This window comes from Chenopodium album, chromosome 12 (assembly GCF_948465745.1).
Source record: "Chenopodium album chromosome 12, dcCheAlbu1.1, whole genome shotgun sequence".
Lineage (NCBI taxonomy): Eukaryota > Viridiplantae > Streptophyta > Magnoliopsida > Caryophyllales > Amaranthaceae > Chenopodium > Chenopodium album.
The window spans coordinates 37,749,444-37,768,744 of NC_137845.1; the positions used below are offsets into that span (position 1 = coordinate 37,749,444).

The 19,301-nt window shown below is 39.4% G+C and overlaps 1 non-coding gene across 1 annotated transcript; it reads left to right on the forward strand.

Moving 5' to 3' along the window:
• Positions 1 to 5,027: 5,027 nt before the first annotated feature.
• LOC145573314 (small nucleolar RNA R71) lies at positions 5,028 to 5,133 on the forward strand. The gene has a single exon (XR_014097363.1). It is a non-coding gene; the product is annotated as a small nucleolar RNA R71 (small nucleolar RNA).
• The last annotated feature ends 14,168 nt before the right edge of the window (positions 5,134 to 19,301 follow it).

Here is a 19,301-nt window from a genome sequence, read left to right on the forward strand (position 1 = left end):
TTCTTGAGATGATGGCCATTGACCTTAAATGGAGAAGAAGAATCCATCATTGAAACCTCTACATCACCACTTGGAAAAACATTCTTGACCAAATAGGGACCGCTCCATCTTGACATGAGCTTTCCGGGAAACAACTTCATTTTTGAATTGTAGAGAAGAACCTTATAGCCAACACAAAAATCTTTCTTCTCAATAAGCTTGTCATGGGGCTTAGAACGAGCTTTATACACACTAGCACAATTATAAGCATCAAACCGAAATTCCTCTAACTCATGAAGATCTAACCACCTTTTCTCCCCCGCACTTGCGAAGTCAAAGTTTATCTTCTTGATTGCCCACAAAGCACGGTGTTCGATTTCAACCGAGAGATGGCATGACTTGCCGTGGACTAGGCGGTATGGAGTGGTACCTATGGGGGTCTTAAAAGCCGTTCGATAGGCCCTAAGAGCATCATCTAACTTATCCGACCTATCCTTTCGATTTCTCGCAACCGTCTTTTCAAGAATAAGTTTGATTTGATGATTAGAGACTTCCACTTGACCGCTTGATTGAGGATGATATGGGAGACCGAATCTTTGATGGACCCCATGATTTCTCAACATCTTTTGAAAGGCATGATGAATAAAATGAGAACCGTTGTCGCTTATCACCGCCTTGGGAACCCCAAATCTTGGAAAGATTATCTTCTTAAACAACTTCATAACCACCTTGTGGTCATTAGTTGGGGAGGCAATGGCCTCAACCCACTTAGACACGTAATCGACCGCCACAAGAATATATTGATTTTTGAAAGATGACGGGAATAGTCCCATAAAATCAATACCCCACACATCAAACACTTCCAACTCAAGTATGGGTTGTTGAGGCATTTCATTTCTCTTGGAGATGTTCCCAACTCTTTGACATCGGTCACATGTCTTGACATAGCCCTATGAATCCTTAAAGAGATGTGGCCACCATAATCCGCATTGAAGGACCTTAGTGGCGATCTTAGAGGCACCCATATGGCCCCCGCTTGGATCCGAATGGCACATTTTCAAGACACTAGGCACTTCTTCTTTTGGCACACAACGTCTAAGTAAACAATCGACCCCACGCTTGTATAAGATGGGATCATCCCACACATAATGCCTTGCCTCTCTCTTGAGCTTCTTTCTTTGATTCTTAGAAAAAGAAGGAGGAAACTCCCCACATGCGAGAAAGTTCACTAAATCGGCAAACCATTGGAGTTCCCTTGCTTCAATAACATACAAAAAATCATCAAGCATTCTATCCTCAATTGGAGAACCATCATCTTTAATTTGAAAATCTTCCAAACGAGAAAGATGATCCGCCACAACATTTTCCGCTCCTCTTTTATCCCTAATCTCAATGTCAAAGGTTTGGAGCTCAAGGACCCACCGAATCAACCTTGGCTTGGACTCTTTCTTGGTAAAAAGATACTTGAGAGCCGCATGATCCGTGAAGACAATGGTTTTGGAACCCAATAGATAGCAACGGAAATTCTCAAAAGCATGAACTATAGCAAAAAATTCCTTCTCTGTTGTAGTGTAATTCCGTTGAGCTCCATTTAGAGTCTTGGACATATAATAGATCACATGAAGTTTCTTGTCCACTCTTTGACCCAAAACACCTCCTATTGCCGAATCGCTTGCATCACACATCAACTCAAATGGTAAATCCCATCTTGGAGCTTGAACAATAGGAGTAGAGATTAGAGCTTTCTTCAACTTATTGAATGCCTCCAAACACTTATCATCAAACACAAAACCGGCATCTTTTTGAAGAAGATCATTAAGAGGCTTTGCAATGAGCGAGAAATCCTTGATGAATCTTCTATAAAATCCGGCATGCCCTAAGAAAGATCTCACTCCCTTTACGTTCACCGGAGGTAGAAGCTTTTCAATGACTTCAATTTTAGCTTTATCCACCTCTATCCCCTTATGAGAGATCTTGTGGCCAAGGACTATGCCTTCCTCCACTATGAAGTGACATTTTTCCCAATTCAAGACCAAGTTCACCTTTTCACACCTTCCAAGACATTTTTCAAGTTTTCAAGGCATGCCTCAAATGAAACACCTCCTACGAAGAAGTCGTCCATAAAAATCTCAATCTACTCTTCCAACATATCTCCAAATATACTCATCATGCATCTTTGAAATGTCGCGGGAGCATTGGGAAGGCCGAATGGCATTCTCCTATAAGCAAATGTACCATATGGACAAGTGAAGGTTGTTTTCTCTTGGTCATCCGGGTGGATAGGGATTTGGAAAAATCCCGAATAACCATCAAGAAAACAATAGAACTTGTGCCTTGTTAGTCTTTCAAGCATTTGATCAATAAAAGGAAGGGGGAAATGATCTTTCTTTGTTGATGTTTTTAGACGTCTATAGTCTATACACATCCTCCATCCTGTGACCGTCCTCGTCGGAATGAGCTCACCTTTCTCATTCTCAACGACGGTCATACCTCCCTTCTTTGGGACAACGTGAACGGGAGAAACCCACCTAGAATTAGAAATGGGGAATATGATTCCCGTATCCAAAAGTTTGGTGATCTCCTTTTTAACTACCTCTCCCATTTGGGGGTGTAGCTTTCGTTGCCTCTCAATAGAAGGTAAAGCACCCTCCTCAAGAGGTTATGTGATGTGTACATAAAGCGGGGCTTATACCTTTGAGGTCATCAATGGTATAACCCAAAGCACTTCGGTGCTTTTTCAAAACACCACACAACTTTTGAGTTTGATGCTCACTCAAAGAAGAGCTAACAATCACGGGAAAAGTGGAGTTGGGTCCCAAAAATTCATACCTAAGGTGTGATGGAAGGGGTTTGAGCTCAACCATTGGAGCACCTTTACCTTCCTTCGATGTTTCCACTTGCAACACTTCTTGGCTAGAAATGCTCAAACACATTTGCCCTTCATCATCCTCAAAGCTTCCATTGAGCAAATCTTCATACAAACCCATCTCCTTGTTTGGGGTACCTATCTTCTCCTTATTTAACAAAACATTCTCAAGAGCATCGTTAGAAGTGAGCAACTGCTCATGCATGGAAGACACAACATGATCGAGAGAATAAATTAATATACAATTTTCTAGAGAAGAACTTGGATACTTCATGCTATAATTCAAATCAAATTCTATCACTTCATCCCCTTCTTTGAGCGAAATTTTAGCACTTTTTACATCTATCAAAGCACCTGAAGAAGAAAGGAATGGTCTCCCTAGAATGATGGGGATATTAGCATCTTCATCCATATCAAGCACAACAAAATCCACCGGAATAACAAATTTCCCGACCCTTAAAGGAACATCCTCTACCTTACCCTTAGGGAACATAATTGACCTATCGGCTAATTGCAAAGTGATGTTAGTAGGTAAGAGTTCTCCTAGCTCAAGTCTTTGGTACACCGAGTTTGGCATAAGGCTAACACTAGCTCCTAGGTCACAAAAGGCATTCTCAATTTGCATTTTATAAATGGCACAAGGGATAGAAAAGTTTCTGGGGTCTTTTAGCTTAGGTGGCATCTTGTTCATTATGATAGCACTACAATTCTCGGTCTAGTTCACCGTCTCTACACCATAACATGTTCTCCTGCCACTCAAAATGTCTTTGAGGAATTTTGCGTAGTTGGGCATTTGGGTGACAACTTCGGTAAATGGTAAAGAGAGGTGAAGTTGCTTAAGCATGTCTATGAATCTTCCAAATTATTCATCTAACTTGTGTCTCATGAATTTTTGTGGATAAGGAAGCTTAGGTTTCACAATCTCTTTCTCCACTCTCACCTCACTAGGCTTCTCAATCTTAACCTCACTCAAAGATGCACCATTTCTCTCATCTTCAACCAAAGCCCCTTTTGTGCCCTCTTTAGTCTCACTCATCCTAGGCAAACTCTCCTCAAGGATTACACCATTCCTTGTGACAATAGCATTAATCGGTCTCTTAGGATCTAGGCCTTGGGAAGGTAAAGAAGAAGGACTAGCATGGTCTTTCAAAGCATTGGCAAGTTGAGAAATTTGATTTTCGAGCATCTTATTATGAGTCATCATTTCATTAAATTTCTTATCACTTACGGTCATGTAAGTGTTCAACAACTTTGTTTGATTTTCAATGATTTCTTCCAAATTTGTTCTATGTGAAGAAGAAGAGGATTGAACATAGGAATTATCATTTTGGGCCTTTGGAGCAAATCCGGGTGGAGGACCTCTTTGAGCATTGTTTTGAAAATTGCATGTACCTTGATTGTTCCAATTACCCCTACTTTGATTTTGACCATAACCTTGATTATGGTTACCACTTCCTTGATTATGATTCCCATAACCTTGGTTTGGATTACCATAATTTTGGTTTTGATTTTGGCTACTATAACCTTGATTGTTATAGTTACCTCGAGAACCTTGGTTCCCTTGGTTCCTATAACCACCACCTTAGTTATAGTTGTCAAAATTGCCATGATTATTGTAATTCCTATTCCATTGACCTCTTTGATTCTCAAACCTAGAATCATGATTATTTGACACATAGTTCACATGATCATTCACATTTCCATCTTGATATCACAAACATCAATACATGCATGAGGGCAACTAGAAACATCATGCTCATACGACCCACAATCATCATAAAACAAGCATCCACTAGGCATGTTACTAGAAGAAGGAAGGGGTTGAGAATTAGAAGACGTACCTCTCGCCTTAGTTTGGGAGGGAAGACTTGAAACTTTGTAGGTAGCACTTTCCAACTTTGCCTTGATAGTGGACATCTCCTTCCCCAAGTTTGTCATTTGAGAGGATAGATTGTTGATTGCATTTAGATGATCAACCGAGTACACCGAAGAGCTACTCTTGCTAGTTGAATCTCTTTCTCCATCTTGCCAATCTCTATAATACCTTACTACGTCCTCAATTATGTCCACCACTTTCTCTTCCGTTTTGTTCATTATAGGACCTCCGTCTCTTCCATCTAAACATGATTTTCCTTGAGGGCTAAGACCTCCATAGAAAATTTGAATGATTTGATAGGTTGGAATTCCGTGATGAGGACATTCTCTTTGATACTCCTTGTATCTCTCCCATGCTTCACAGAGGCTCTCATTTGGCTTTTGCTTGAAACCTTGAATCAAAGCTCTAGCTTCCGCCGTTTTATTTTGAGGACAGAAACGGGATAGAAATTCCTTGGTGACCTCGTCCCATGTCCTTAGAGAATTCGGCTTTACCTCTTTGTCTAACCATTCCAAAGCATGACCTATGAGTAAAAAGGGAAAGAGCTTGAGGCGGATGAATTCTTGGGAAATTCCGTTCACCTTGATAGTTTTTCAATACTTCTCGAACTCCTTAAGATAGTTTAGCGGGATTTCATGCTTGGCCCCACTAAATTTTCGCCTCTCTATCAAAGTGATCATTGCCAGTCTTATTTCAAAATCATTTGCCATTGTTGAAGGTGGAGCAATCCCACTCTCAAATCTATATGCACCGGGAATCCCCAATTCTTTCAATGCCACTCTCGGATTTTATCCCATTCTTGCTTGTTCTTCTTGTTGTGGCTCTTCTTCACTTGAAATTCTAGGGCTCAAAGATCGCCTAGCACTCCTCAACCTTGCAATAGTTCTCTCAATTTCCGGATCAAATGGCACTAGTGACTGATCTCGTGCTCTATGCATAAAATCTCTAAAGAAATGGTTAGTAGCACGGCTACAAATGTAGCCTTAAAGAAAATCTTTTTGTATTTTCAATTAATGGTGAAATAGATTCAACAACTATAACAAAGCACCAATATCATTCCCCAGCAATGACGCCATTTTTGACACGAGAAAAATGTAGGTCGTCCTCTACCTTTTCCTAGAGTCAAAGAAAATTTATAAACACTCGACCAACCTAATTCGAGTATATGGTAAGTCAAGGGTCGAACCCAAGGGAATGAATAGGTGTAAGCTATAGCCTAGGTCAAGCTACTTCGAAGTTTGCGGAAGATGCGTTGGTAACTAAGGTATCAAGAAATCTAGATGAATCGAGAAATTCAATATACTAAACACTAGGGATATGGGTTCCACATGCAAGCTCAATGATTATGCTAATTGAAAGATCACTCAATCAATTCAAACATTGCAAAGGACAAACAATAGTTGCAATCAAAAGAATTCAAGGGCTGTCTCCTATAAGCCAAGCTAGGGATCACTATGAATGGCTAGCTAGGAAAATCACAATCAAATTCAATCAATTAAAGCAATTCTAAAATCAAGGGTTCATGTCATTGAAATTTTCAATGCAATCTAGATTAATCTTATAGGTTGATCACTCTTAATCTAATTAATCACATGCACAACTATGTCAACCAATTTAATTGCACCATTCAAATCAATTTAACATCATCATATAGCAAAAATCATCAATCAAGCATGCTTCCCCTTCTCCCTAGCAACTAATCTACTCACTAAACATGGTGGAATTAAGAAACAAAACAAATTCAATCAAATTCATATTCATTCAAAGCTAAACAAAAGAAAATCAATCAATCAACACTTTCTAAAACAAGGAATGTAATCTCAATCAAAATCCAAGAAACTAGAAGGAATTGCATTAAAAGTAAATCAAGGGAAAGAAATCTTACAAACATTCATTGAATTGAAGAAGGAATTTCAAAATTAAATTGAATTCTAAGATCAAATTCAAGTACAAACAAGTAAATCTTAAGCTTCTCTCTCTACTTTCTCTCTCTACTATTTCTGAAAAAATTCTCTCTCTAGTACCAAGTTACGTCGTCCTTCAAAAAGAAAGTTAAAAGCTATAAATAAGAAAAATCGAGCGAAGAGGGCCGCACAGGCCGTGCGTACGCACAACCCAGCCGCGCGCGCACACAGCTGGGTCTGCGCGCACGCAGCCCTGTGCCACGCACGCGCACCCCTGTGCGATGCATAGGCTTTGGCTCCTTCGCTTTCTTGATCAAACTCCACGCTCCCGAGCATCCCCATCATCAGTGCACTCGAGATGATGCCCGCGAACATGGCAGTCTCAAAATGAGCAAATTGACTTGATTATTCACCTACAAAACACAAATAAAACAAAGAGAGGAAGCGTAGCAAGGTAAAACTAACACTAAAATTATGAATTATCAACTAAAAATATGAAAAACTCGTAAAAACAATCGAGAACTAAAGCGAATTATAAAAAATGGAAAATCAAATAAAACTAAAAGAATTATATGAAAATGATGAAAGAAAATAAAGAAAATGAACCTAAATCTTATTCTTTAGCGCCATAAATGACGCTCATCAGTTCTTAGACGTAATGGCGCGCAAATTATCGAAATCCTTTTACTTGCACTGCATTTTTTAGTTTATTTTCTTTTTGTTAGCTTTTTTAATCATCTTGCATGCACACCGTGCTTTGTGCCTGCCCTAAGCATACGTTTTGGACGTTTTTCGTGAGCGTGTCTTAAAACGTTCCGTAGTGGTGCTTTACGTAAAATCTCCCATAGATAGGTTTATCATTTTACTGTACTGACTTTAGAAATGTCACGATCCTTTTAATTTTTTTTTTTGGCGTCCACAGCAAAAAGAATGGTGTATCGTACAACATAAAACTGTATGGCATAGGTGCTGCGTAAAATTGCATCCTCATCCTCAGCAAAGTGATCTTCTACCTCTCGTAACGAAAACGATAAAAATTGTTTTATACTTTAGGCGTTATCTTTACGAATCGACTGGCGCGCCGAACCATCGAGAACAGACACTTCTCGATCGGAAGCAAATATGGTAGTTACTGAGCTTACTGGCTTACTGGATACTTAGGGTGTCTATCCACCCCTTGTATGAAGAGCGAAGAGAACAGAGTCGCACGTATTTAGACACATGCCCTAGTCTTGAGACAAGTGTTTTCATCTTGTGGGCAAAGCTGCTGAGAGAGTTACCGATTTTCTCCTCTCTCACTAGATTTGGATATATGCCTCTAGTCCTGAGACATGTATTTCTATCTTGTGGACCCCGAATATTTTGTTTTGGCAAGAGCGTGTCAAGACCTTTATTCACGTGTTAGGCTACGAAAGCCGAAACATCTCTCATTTTATCATCTTTTAATTTGTTAACATCATGGACTAAAGTTTCAATGACATGCTGAGGGACTTTAGATCAATGATGCCACTTGAGAGGATATCATCCTCTTTACTCTTTTTAAACCGATATATTTTCATGACATGACATCACTTGGGACAGCCTTTACTTGTAAAAGCATTCTACACTTGCAAAGGATCAATATAGATTCTTTAGCGTGTTAAGACTATAAAGTACTTTTTCTAGCCTTAACAGCTACTTGTCTCGAACACTTAGCAAATTGAGGATAGTTTCGACATCCTTAGCACCACTAAAAGATTCTCTGTTCTTAGGGAACTTTGTAGAATGAGTCTCGAATTTATTTCCTTTGTTACTTTGATCCTCTTCTATTCTAGACTCGATCAAAGTGGGGCCTAACTGTAGACATCTACTTTTGGCCTCTTGTCCCAACCGAAAGTGCTATGACGATAAATAAAACCATTTTTGTGTTGGATCAACGTGAAGAATGCTTATGGACTACTGATTAAGTCACAAGAATGCAAAATAGCTAGATAAATCACCTTTTTTTATTGTTTAAAACAACTTTAATTAATTAATTAGTGTTGTTTAATCATTTTAAATAAACTTTTAATTAATCAATTTCACATAGTCTTCTTGCGTTAAAAAAATATTAGAATAATTCTTAATTGTTGTTTTATCACCTAAGCCAAGGCGAATCTTGTTTATTGTTCTTTTTTCACAAATTTGAACTAAAAAGAATAACGAGTTTTGCAATGTAATTCCTACGTGATTAATGCTTGTAAATAAAATAAACTAACTTAGTTTTAGGTATCACATTGTATATATTGTTTAATGATGAAATTGTGGAAAAGGAAGAGCTAGTAGAGGCCACACTAGGGCTAAAATAGCAATTCCTCCCTAAAAGGAACGTTATTTTAGTACCCTCGCTCCCGAACTCATTTCTGGTACAAGTAGACCAATTTGGGCATGGGTAAACTTATGATTCGTGCTCAATATCCCTTGAACTCTACTTGGGAGAAAGGCATGGACGAGGTTTATGAGTTTTCCTATAACTCATTGGCGACTCCTTACTAGTTTCTTACAAAGAAGCTTAATGATTGGATCAATTCTAATTGAAGGTCCCCCAAACAGCCACAAATTCAAATCCTAATACACCCTAAAAAGTTTAAAGTCCTAGGCTTTTAAAGGGCCATGGGAATAACGGAGAAGGATCCCCTACAATGGGCACACCCTCCTTATAGCCTAAAGGTGTAGACTTACACAACCTGTTGAAAGAATTCAAAGACATCTTTTCCTTGAAGTGGAAGAGATACCTAGTATCAGCTAGGATCTTGATGTCCACAAACTCGCCGTAGATCCCAAAAAGAAGCTGGTTAGGCAAAAAAAAGGAAATACGGTGAGGAGAGAAGTTAGGTGACAGTTGCCGAGGTTAAAAAGTTGTTATACGCTGGTTTCATTCGGCCATGTAACTTCCCTGATTGGGTTAAGAATGTTGTGCTTGTGAAGAAGCCGAATGGTACCTGGCGCATGTGTGTTTATTACACTGACTTATACAAGGCATGTCCAAAGGACAGTTACCCGCTTCCAAAGATCGACAGTCTAGTCGACTCTATAGCCGGACATGCTTTGATGAGCTTTATGGAATCCTATTCTTGCTTTCATCAGATTCCCCTGTGGAAAAAAGATCAAGAGAAGATGGCATTCGTCACTGATCAGGGGTTATTCTGCTATACTGTGATGTCGTTTGGCTTGTAAATTAAGCCTGCTACTTTTCAACAGATGATTAATATAGTCTTCATTAATCAGATGGGGAGCATCAGAATGTAGAGGCGTACATTGATAATATGATATTCAAATCCCAGTGACAGACGTAGCATCTTGTTGACCTCCGAGAAACCTTCACCACACTTGGGCGACATAAGGTCATGGTCAATCCCAAGAAGTGTGTATTTAGTGTTAAGTCTGGGAAGTTTCTCAGATTCTTAATTGATCAAAGGGGGATAGAGGCCAATATAGAGAAGATACAGGTGGTAATTGACATGAAGTCACCCCGTACTGTCAAATAAGTTCAAAAGCTAACAGGTTATTCGGCGGCATTAGGGAGATTCCTCAGCCGGTCAGGTTACAAGTGCCTTTATTTCTTCTAAGCGATCAGAAAGAAGTCTAGGTTTGAATGGGGAGATGATGCTGAGGCGGCCTTTCAGAAATTGAAAGAACATTTACACTCTTTGCCAAGGCTTGTTAGCCCCTGCCCAAAGAGACGCTTTATATGTACTAACTTAGTCGTTTCAGATCATGCTTTAGTGCTGTTCTCCTTGCTGAGAAAGACGGCATCCATGTAATAATCCGTATTTTTATGTATTTTTATAAAGTATTGAGGTATTTATAAAATATATTTTTAAGGGTTAAAGTATTTATATTATAAAGTTTTATAAAAGTAAAATATAAATATTGGGCCAAACATTTACCAATTATTGGGCCTTGTTTAAAATATCGTATGTAAACTAGTCCTACATACTCTTATTAGAATAACTCATTTTATTTAAATAAGCCCAACCCTTTATTTGAACCCCAGTGGGTAAAATATTACATAACTTAAGCCCATTTATTTATTAAGCGCAAACCTACCCTATATTATCTACTCTATAAATATCCCCCAAAACCCCAAAATTTTCACACAGAAAAGGGGGTCAAAGCAATCAGATTTGTTAGTGTGAGTTTTCTAATCTTTCTTCTTAATTTAATTTTCTTTTCCTTTTCTTTTTCTTCTTTTTCTTTCTTAATTCTTTCCTTTCTTTTTTTTTGGGTCTATGTGTGGGAAAATGGGGAAACAAATCCCACCTCACGCATGGTAGGCCATGCGGCCCTTGTTGCTGCCACCTCGTACCCACCGAGGCCACGTCACCGACCACCTCCCACCAGCAACCATCCCAGCAACCACCTCACCAACAACCGTGAGCCACCAATCTCCTCTCTCCTCCTTGTTTTAATTATTATTCATATAATCATATATTTTGGGTACTTTTAATTGTCTAAGCATGATTAGTATGTTTTATAATTATGTTTTCATGATTAAAGATTGTAAATTTAAGATTATAAAGTGTTTTATTTTCAGACTTTATAAAGTATTAAAAGTTAGGGTTTTAATTATAAAAGAATTGATTTTTAGGGTTCTAAATTGCAATTAATTTGGGGGTTTTATATACCAATTGATTGGAAGTGTTAATAAAGCTTAAAGATTGAATCTTTACGGAGTTTTGATGAGTTTTTAATTAAATTATATTGCTGGAATTTCTATTTAAGCACTACTTTTGTGTTTTAATAAAAAGGGGTTGATTACCCATAAGTAGATAATGTTTTAATTGGTTTTAATGAATTTTCAGATTTACTAGACGGGTTTAAACCTTAAAAAGTATGTTGGAATTTTTATATAAGCACTATAATTATGTTTTTACTTTGGGGTTTTATTTACCCACTTAAAGGAAGAGTTTTAAAGGTTTTAAACCAAAATTTCAACTTATTAGAGAGGTTTTAAAAGTGTTTAAAAGTTGCTGGAAATTTGTGTAGTCTAGGGATTAATTGAGTTTATGTATTTGGTCATGTAGGAAACTTTAAGTTGAGTAAATTCTAGCATTGTGGGTGTTGAAAAGACGACCTGAGGTACATTTGCGTACTTGGTATTTATTTGATGGTGTAGGAACATGCTAGGCTTTGAATAATTAATTCCAAGTAGTATCATGATTGATTTTGATTAGAATTTGTTATTTGGTTGATGTTGGTGATTGAATTATGAAGCATGGATTATTTGTGATGGATTGGTGATTGGAAATAATTAATTTGGCATGCTGTATATGAACCACACTTTTATTATTGGCATGTTAAGGAGCATGTTTAATTAACCTAAATGTTTAATTTGGTTTGGAATATTGAAAAGGAATTTTATTATAGTTATAAATTTTATTGATGTTATAAGCATGAGGAAGGAGCTATTTAAGTGTCGTTGTACACAAGGAATAAATTATATTTTTGTGCCTTAGTGCACTTAAGGTGTTTCTAACACCGAGGGATACGAATTGTGGCGCAATATGTGTTTAAGGTGTCTTTGACGAGGTAGATTAAAAAGGGTTCAACATTAAATATTTTGTGGTCACTAATTATTCAAGAATTAAATTGGTATGTTTGATCATTTGAATAATTATAATGATTGATTGTGTTATGTTTTGAGAGTCATCACCAAGTCTAATAATATGTAAACAACGTAAAGTTAAAGAGATTACGCACCAAAACTTTTGGAACGTATATACCTTGAGTATGAACATATGAAGGGAGTTATGGGGTTTTCTATTTAACCATAACTTCTACTGGGAGTACACGATGTTTTATATTCCTTATATTATTATGCGCAGGAATTCCGCCACTTATGAGTGGTTCTTTTATAATGGCACGGTTAGCTCCCGTGTTAGTACCCCTCTACTAGGGCAGGTTAGGAGGGAAACCAGTTCGATGCGTAATCAATGCTAAATAAATAAATTAGTTATTTATTTGAGGGTCATGTTGTATGTTGTATGCTTGTAAACAGGTGCAACAAGGTAAGTTGTGTGATGATAGGGTGAAAGCATGTTAGTGTGTTTTATTTACGCTTATGTACTCAGCATTGCTGATTGTGTGTTTGTTTGGCCTTGTCTTTACTTTGGCCCTACGACGACCCATTTTTAATGGCGAGTAGTGGGGACAAGTAGAGAGGAGCTTTTCAGGTGATGAAACATATTCATGATGGGCGTGAGTGAAGAGCGAATCATGCTTAGTTTCCATAAGACTATGATGTGATTTATTGCTTTATTGATTATATTAATATTATGCTTGTGAGACTAACACAAAGGTTTTTAAGTCTTATATGGTTTTAATAAGGGCCTACAATGGTTCCAAGTTGTAGGTTGTTTTCGTTTAACTTTACTTTCGTTAGGTTGACTTTTAAGTTGACTTATTTTGAATGGTTTTAAAGATAGTCTTTCGATGTGTGTCTCTGATAATTGCCTTAGCCATTTTCACGGTGGCGGTAATGTCTTAGATTTTCCTATTTTATGGTTCAAAAAGGGCAAGACATGTATTTTAAAGTAAAGGAATTTATAGGGTGTTACAATCTAGCTCCTAGTCTATTTCATTAGCCATGTTCTTTGAAATGCTGAACTACGGTACCCAATGGTTGAAAAATTTAGCCTTGCTCTTTTCATGGTAGTCAAGAAGTTGAAACCTTACTTCCTGGTACATCCGGTTGTGGTCTACACAGACCAACCACTCAAGCGGCCAATGACAACTTTGGAGTTATCTGGTAGAATCCTCAAATGGGCTATTAAAATACAAAGTCTTGAAATAACCTTTAAAACAAGGAAAGCAGTGAAAGGTCAGGTATTCGCCTACGTCATTGTCGAAATGACAAGTCCTGCTGCGCACGGATAATCCTAATCAGGTTTGGAAGGTGTATGTAGACGGGAGCTCTACTATGATCGGATGTGGTATAGGGATTATATTTCAGTCTCCTGAGGGCGACAAGTATGAGTATGTACTACGGTTCAAATTGCAGGACTCAAATAATGAGGCAGAGTACGAAACCCTGCTAGCCGGCATCCTCATGTGCAAAGCCCCAGGGGCAACAAAAATTGACGCCTGCTCTGATTCTCAGTTGGTCGTTAGCCAATAGCATGGTGACTATGAGGCCACCCATCCGGATATGGTCAAATATTTGCAGGCGGTCAAAGCTGAAGCTAGGACACTTCAAGAATTTCATCTAGGTTAAGTGCTCAGGTCTGAGAACAATTAGGCGGATGCTCTGTTAAAAATGGAATCATCCGCCTCTTGTGATATGCCTCGGTCATTGTTTTGGGAGGTCATGGAAAAATGAAGTATTTAGGAAGAAGATCCCATTAGAGTTCTAGACCGAAGCTCAACCTCAATGGATGGCATCCGGGCCTATCTACAAGACAGCAATCTGCCAGACTCAGCTCTAGAAGCAGCCGTACTCAAAAAGCGCTCAGCAAACTTTGTAATTTAAAATGGAGAACTCTTCAAAGGGGGTTTCCTAAAGCATCCATTGAAGTGTATTACCCCAGAAAAAGGGGAAGGAAATTCTAGAAGAGCTACATGCGTGCTATTGCGCCTCTCACATAGGCAGTAGGTCACTAGCAATTAGAGCCAGGCGGTAGGGCTACTTTTGGCCCACACTGGAGGCCGACGCCATGGAAATGGTGAGGAAATGTGATAAGTGTCAAAGTTTTGGCATGCTAATCTACCATCCGGCCACTGATCTCACGGCAATTCATAGCTCGGTTCCATTCCCAAAATAGGGCATGGACATTTTGGGCCCATATACACCTGCACCAAACGGACGGTGGTACATTCTAGTTGCTGTTAACTACTTGACAAAATGGGTAAACGCAGAGGCGGTCAAGAACATCAAGACAAAGGATGTCATCCCTTTCATCTGGAAGAACGTCATCACCCGATTCGGGGTACCTATGTCTTTGGTCTTTGACAATGGCCCACATTTTGAGACCCTTATCCTCAAAAATTGGTTGGGAGATCAAGGGATCTCACATTGTTTTGCACCATTCGGCCGACCCCAAGCAAACGACCAAGTTGAAGCCTTCAATAAGCTAATCTTAGATGGTATAAAGAAGAAAATAGAAAAAGGCTGGCGGCTTATGGGCAGAAGAACTAACTCATGTCCTATGGGCCATCAGAACAACTAAAAAAGGGGTAACCGGTGAAACCCCATTTCTCATGGTGTGTGGTGCAGAGGCCGTCTTGCCTATTGAGCACTATGAACCAACTCTTCGAGTCATGCTATATGACAAAGAAGCAAACTGGGAGGCCTTGTGGCTTGCATTGGACTCTCTCCTGGAGCGTAGGGGCAATGCCACCTTGTGTCATGAAATTTATTGTCTGAGAATGACAAGAGCCTACAACAGAAGAGTACACAAACGGCCATTAAAAGTTGGGAATCTGTGTTACGAAAAATGGAGGCAATCGATAGGGCTAATGAGCAAGGCAAATTGACCCCAAATTGGGAAGGTCCCTACCATATCTATGAAGAAGTTAGAGGCGGCACCTACCGCCTAGAAACTCTAGACGACAGGCGGCTAGTCAGAACTTGGAACGTAGATAACTTGAAAAAGTACTACTTCTGAGACTTTGTAAATTTTTGTAAATGATAAGCCAATCAATGAAAAAGTTACTTTTGAACCCAAATGCACAGTCGCCCAGGGGCAAGAGCAACCGGTATACCGCATGCATAAAACAAATATACAATGAAAAAAAAAAATTAAAATAGAAATGACAAATTTTGACAAAACGGACCTGTTGGCCGGATGATTCTTATTAAAAAGATGATCACATGGTCAGCTAAAAGCAATTGTTAACCAATTACACAATCGGCAGAAATAGAACATTGTTTAATAAACCCGACTCCGTAATCGGTAAAAAAACAAGATTACTCGGCACGTAGGCCGGAAAAGTATTTATTAGGCCATTCGGCCGCGGAAACATAAATTTAATCATCCTAAGGGGAGGACTCCACTTCATTCCCATCCGATACTTCACTAGCATTGGCCAGATGGTCCTCATTGTGTTCGTGGTCCTCGTTTCCCTCGCCTTCATCCATGATCTCAACAACACCACCTTCAGCCCTCTACTCCGCCTGCTGACGCTCATCGTCCAGTGCATCTGTGGCCTACTCGAAACAATACTCCCAGATAGAGTAATCGTCCTTGGGAAATAGAGCTTTCCGAGCCATTTGCATCCGGGTTACACAGTCAGCCTTATTCTCATCGATCAGATGTCGTTTCTCTTCTTCGGCCCGGGCTTCATATTTCTTCCTAAGCTGCTCCTCTTAGTTGGCAAGCTTTTACTACAGACTCTCATTTTGGCGACAAAGGTTGTTTGTGTCTTTGCCTACATCTTGCTACTTGCCAAGATCAGTCCAAGCAGCTTTCAGCTTGCTCTTAAGATCAAATACCCACTTTTGGGCCGCCTCTAGATCTTTCCTAACTTGCAAATTGGCAGCAGCCTGCTAGTACAGGATATCTTGGGTCAGTGCCTCAGTTTTATTAACATCAAACAGCGCCTGGTTAAGATTGGAAATGGCTCTTTGATTGGCATCCCTTACCACTTTCTTTTTGTCTTAGATTAGCTTCTTAAGCCCATCCACTCTCGGCATGGCCTGCATCCGGCAAAAGAAAGGTTATTAGTGATAGAAATGGTGTCCTTTGAATAAGTGTATTATTCCGATAGAGGGTTCGAAATTATTAGAAAGCTAATTGTTCAGTAAGGTCAAGTGATTAGAATGCCTAGCTGGAGGCCGCTTTCTATCAGTAATATTAGTGTATAAATAATATTACAACTTAATCTTAACTTAACCCTTCGGGTCACACCCAATCAAGTAAACGATCTAAGACAACGAATTAATCCGAAGGAATTACTGAGTCATTATAGTATTATGAGCAAAGACTTCGGATATCGAGCTAGGAGCGTCAAAATCGAGCATCTCAAGTGGGGTCGAATTTAGGAAATGAATTGACATTAAAATCAAGCAATCAACAAAGTCACTAATACCCCTAGCATCGGAATGCCCCGAGTAAACCAAGTGCTAAGGGCATCGCAGCTAGGCAAGGCAGCCGCACCAAGATGAGGCTGCTAGCAACGCACATGCTAGCAGCGCTGGCTGGTGCGACATGGCCAGCCATGCTAGCGCCAGCAAAGCCAGCAGCTAGCATCTCGCTGGACCTTGCTAGCTGCTGCTAGCGTTATACGCTTAGCAGCCCGCAAAGCAAGCATCGCTTGATAGGCCGCGCGCACACCCAGGCTGGCAGTAGGTCTAGCCTAGCACTAGGCTGCCAGCAAGGTATGCCTTGGTGCTCAAGCCGAGCGCTAGCTAGCAGCTCGTGGGAGATGCCTTGGGGTGCTCGGTTTTGTGAGGGAAGGCTTAGGTAGAAAGGAGGCCTTGTGGTCCTCACCTAATCCCTTTGGTCACATTGTGACAATTTTTTATTATTGATTGTTTTTCCTTTTTCATTTAATTTTTGATTTAAAATTAAATTGGAAAAGGGATTTTACTAACTCTCCAATATTGATGGGAGAGAGGAATATTCAAGGGGATCTACTTATGAACACTTTTTCTCTTAATACTTTAAGTTTCTAAGTCTAGCCCTGGCTAAGCTCCGGGCTAGGAGCCGTATAGGTCGGTCTTGAGGGTGTAAGCCGTCGGAGGCTCTCACAAGTGCAAAGCTCGGCTAGCTTTCAAGTATGAGCTCTTAGTGAGCAAAGCACGCGTCGAGGGTAATTCTGTCTTTCTCTTTCTTGTTATTAATTATGTTATTAATCATGTTGTTAATTAATATGGATGTTTTAATTGCTTTAATTTATGTGCGGGTCATGGGATGGGTTTTAGTTCCCTATGGTGTCGAACATCATGAAACCCAACAGCGATATTGGAGCCGCGCTCATTTAATTATTGTAACTATTTTTCAAGGTGGTTTAAATGGCTTTAAAATTCTACTTATGCTTCCTAATTAAATTATAAGCTCATTTTGATTATTTTTAATCGATGTTTGGCTCCAAAACCCAGATTTTGGCCTAGGACTAATGAATTTTGGGTGGAATCATTATTCAAGAACAGTTTGACCCTTTAAGGGTTGTCCAGAAGCCATACTCTGCCCGGAAATGCTATTTTCAATTTTGTGGCGTCAAGTTGAACCAAAATTATTTAAAGATTGGTTCTTGAATTAATTTTTGGTTGTGCAACTAAAATCGAATTTATTTAAGTTGAACTTGTTTTATTTTCATTTTTGCTCAATATAAGTTCTAAAATTAATTCAGAATTAATTACATTCGTTACACAAAAATCAGGAAATAAAACCCGAATGCACAAGCATGCACTCTGCCAGCCGGGCTGCTTCTGTAGCCCGCATGTGGCTGCCGAGGCTACAGGGCGCTTCTCGTGCGTGCGTGTGTGCTGTGTATGCGAGGGGCAGCAACACTTTTGGTGCATGCTCGTGGGCGCTTAGTGCTGCGGCAGGGTTCCTTGTTGTGTGGTAGGCTGCTGCGAGGCAGCATTAGCCCGGACAGCAGCAAGGGCCTTCATGGCCTACACGAGCCAATGCGTCGCAAGTGCGCTATCGTAGGCAGCATAATGCACTTGTGCGATGTTGTAGGCTACGTGCACGATGCGTTGTTATACCGGCTTGGTGCGTGGCACACAAGGCCGAAAGGCTTGATGCTAGGCACTTGGGCGTGCTAAGGGCTATGTTATTTTACGTATTTTGCCGATTTAATTATTTATTTAATAGTTTAAATTATTTTACTAAAAATGAGGCTAGGCCTCGGGTTTGAGCTGCAAAATTTTATTTAGTCAAATTTTGGGTATACCGGCTTAATTATTCGCATTAATTAAGTTGGATGAGGAATTTAGTGGGAGCTTCATTTTAGCTATTTTATCGTGTTTAATCGTATAATTCGTTAACATTTTTGACTAATTTTAATTAGGCGCGTTAATCGGATTAACCACCTAAGATAGTTACTAGTTTACGCGTAGTATTGCATTGTTACTTGTTTTCGTTGTAAAATGCATGGGCCATTTACATATAGTGAATGGATGAATGGAATGAATATTCTATCACAGGTTTTATAAAAATGGCAACTAGTGGGGCTCGTTTAGGATAGAAAATACTGACTGCGATCCGTTATGTATTTTTGTAAATCCAAATACAATATGCGAACCATTGCGTATTTTTGTACCTTAACAATTAGATTATTCCTAGTCGTAATTACTAGTAGTTTCATAAATGATGGTGATGTCTTGAATACGGCGTTTCTAAGAAGACGAAGCCATAAAGTTGCAATGAAAACCCTTGAAGACTCAAGGGGTCATGCTAACTGCCAAAGGGATGGAAGCTAGAGCAAAAGAGTCGCCAACAAGTTTTAGGAACTTGTAAACCGTTCACAGGGTGAAGTTTACACCCCTTCACGATCCAAGAGATCGCTAACTCCATAGTGGTCCTGAACCATGACTGGATATTCGGGGATGAAAGTACAAATCCAACCTAAAAGAGATTGAACCTGCCCTAAATAGGCCTCTAGTTTATTCTTCTCATATTCATATACGCTTTCTGACTGACATAAAATCATTATATTAATCCTAAACCTGTTTAATCTATGTTAGTTGAATATTAATGCACAAACAAAA